This window comes from Schizosaccharomyces pombe (assembly GCF_000002945.2).
Source record: "Schizosaccharomyces pombe strain 972h- genome assembly, chromosome: III".
Lineage (NCBI taxonomy): Eukaryota > Fungi > Ascomycota > Schizosaccharomycetes > Schizosaccharomycetales > Schizosaccharomycetaceae > Schizosaccharomyces > Schizosaccharomyces pombe.
In genome coordinates, this window is record NC_003421.2 from 12501 (window position 1) to 15000 (window position 2500).

A 2500-nucleotide genomic window follows, 5' to 3' on the forward strand; every position below is an offset into this window, starting at 1 on the left:
TTAAAAAATTAATTTTATATGAGGTTGTCTAGAGATGAACAACATTTCCTAGTTCTCTTTTAAAGAACACCGGATATATCGTTTCTCTGAAGACAAGGAAATTGCCAGCTTGGTATCATAATTTCCTCAGATTTTAGCATTCCAACAAATAAACATTGTTTCCAAAATATCATATAAATAGATAAAATTGTACTCCATGTCAAAGTTGAAAATCAAAATCTTCAGAAGTGGTTCAAACGAAATCAAACCACATAGTTTTTAATAAAAAAAAACTACGGCTGTTGATCTGTTGTTACCACTAAATGACTTTTTCAGTTCAAATGTTAGTCGAATGACCATACATCCACAGAAAAAACTCATCGAGTCTCCACAAGACTTCCTCTTTCCATTTTGCAATGGATTCGTGAAGCGCGGATTCTCCAGCAGGAAAAGAGAAAAGAAAAAATCCTTCAACTCTCCTTTCAAATCTGCTAAAGGATAGCTAAAAAGTCGGAGTCAAGCACCGTCACGTAGACAACTGCAACTCGCTTTCCAACTTATCCTTGCGGTATCAAGGTACCGGGTTTGGGGGAAATTACAAATTTTAAAAAACCGATTTTACAAAAAAGATGAAACAAAAAAAAAGTTTCCAAAGAGAAAGTCTCCTTTTCCACTTCTTTTTCCCCTTCTTCTCGTTCAACCTTTTTTCTAAAAATGTAATTTTTAATAAGAAAAAGAAAAGTATGAAAAAACTTGACGGACCTTCTTTTCATTCTTCTGGACAATCAAAGACCGTTACAAAGCAAACAAAAATAAAATAGTAAAATTCTATCTTTCTTTCCAATGCACCGCGATGCCAACACAAAGAGAAGAATCAAAACAATTTCCATTTTCCCATTTTTTCAATTCTTAGCAAAAGGAGATTAGCAAGTCTTTACGAAAGTTGAAAAAAAAAATTCCAAATCCAAAAAAAAAAATAAATAAAAAGTTCCAAAAGCTATTAAAAACTCTTTTTCCTCTTTTCTTTTTTTTTTCTTTTCATCTTCTTTTTTCTTTTCTCCTTTCAACCACCACTCCTTTTACATAGTTCCTTGGACCTATTTTTCCTCGATTTTATAGAAACATTTGTGGTTGTGTGAATTTCGTCCATTTCGGTGCCTATTTCCTATCCTTTCTTCCATATCCCTCCTCTCTCCACCAAAAGTCCTACTACTACCACCAGAAAACTATCCACCACACAAAATCCCACTACTCCCTCCTTACTTCTCCTTATTCAACGTTCAAATACAAACGAAAAGAAAAAGAAAAACACCATACGAAAATCTCTTTATTCTTTATTTGTTTGTTGAAACCCCTTTTTTCTTTTTTCATCTTTCGTATCTTTTCCCTTTTTTCCTCTTATTTTATCTTTTCTTTCTTTTCTTTTTTTTATTTGTATTGATTCTTATTTCTCTCATTTTCCATTGAACCATACTCCATTCCCTACCTACAACTACCCCTTCCCACACCCATCTCTGACTCTACCGACCCTGAAAAATTTAAAGTCCCACCCCTCTCCACCTACTCTATTCCGTTTTTTTCATATTAAAATTGGCTTTTCAATAAATATTGTTTTGTTAAATTATAAATTAAATTTTTCTTTATTTTTTCATAAATTTTTCATTTCCATTTTCTTTTGTTTTTCATGCTTTCCTCACATGTTTTGTATCGAAAAATTTGCATTTTTATGTTCCATCCCATATTTCGCACGATTTTCAATACCTTTGTAGTTGTTTTTTTGTTTTCTTATTTTTTCTTTTATTTGTTTGCACTTTTTTTGTTTTTTCCATTTTGTTTTTGAAAAATGTTGGGAATGTGTAGTGTATTATGTTTATGTTATTTTGTAAATACTTGAATGTCATGAAAATCGAAAATTACAAAGTTGGTCAACCAAGCTCATTTTCATTATAAAACATTACTTTTGGTTAAATTATATAAAATGTATTTATTTATTTTGTAAAAATCCTACAAATTACCTTGTTTTTTTCATTTTTTCTCTCCACCTTCCCATAACATGCCCCACCCTTCCCCAAGGAAAACACACTCTAAATGCATTTTTTTTGCACTCTGGCTTCAGCTACATGGATGTTTATTACTCAAAATTGTAAAAGAAATGCATCTCATCTATTTCCTCTAAATTATCTATTTTCTTCCTCCATACAACTACCTCTACTCCCTCTTTCACTTTTCAACTTTTGACCCATTTGCCTGTCGATCTTTTTCATTCTTGTAAATTCACAGAACAAAACCAAACACTTGAGCCTCATGATGTGTTCAACACGTGATAAAGGACCTATCGAATTTCGTAAAGATGAAAATTTTCCTTTCGAATGACTGTTTTTGCATTCCAGCCTTCTCCATTTCACCACCAGACTCATCTTTACACCCGCTTCATCAGTCTTAGACAAGTAACATCGTTACTTTTTGCCAGATCCAGCCACGCATACCTGACCTAAATGTGGTTTGATGAAAAAAATTTTTT

At 32.2% G+C, this 2500-nt stretch overlaps 3 long non-coding RNA genes across 3 annotated transcripts in view, besides 1 other annotated feature; 2 read left to right on the top strand and 1 right to left on the bottom strand.

The window, feature by feature from the left end:
- Window positions 1–168: part of a sequence feature (RNA overlapping with rRNA (SPOM_SPNCRNA.6671) was converted to a misc_feature.) that runs on past the window's edge.
- An 861-nt stretch (window positions 169–1029) lies between these two features.
- Window positions 1030–1245, top strand: SPOM_SPNCRNA.6672. Its single transcript, NR_196016.1, has one exon. It is a non-coding gene; the product is annotated as a non-coding RNA (long non-coding RNA).
- Window positions 1246–1976: 731 nt separating this feature from the next.
- The window catches only part of SPOM_SPNCRNA.6673, a 1290-nt gene continuing 766 nt past the window's right edge, over window positions 1977–2500 (bottom strand). Inside the window, exon 1 of the long non-coding RNA NR_196017.1 lies at window positions 1977–2500. This exon is cut by the window's right edge and continues 766 nt beyond it. This is a non-coding gene — a long non-coding RNA (non-coding RNA).
- Window positions 2226–2500, top strand: part of SPOM_SPNCRNA.6674 — a 380-nt gene continuing 105 nt past the window's right edge. The window contains exon 1 of the long non-coding RNA NR_196018.1: window positions 2226–2500. This exon is cut by the window's right edge and continues 105 nt beyond it. This is a non-coding gene — a long non-coding RNA (non-coding RNA).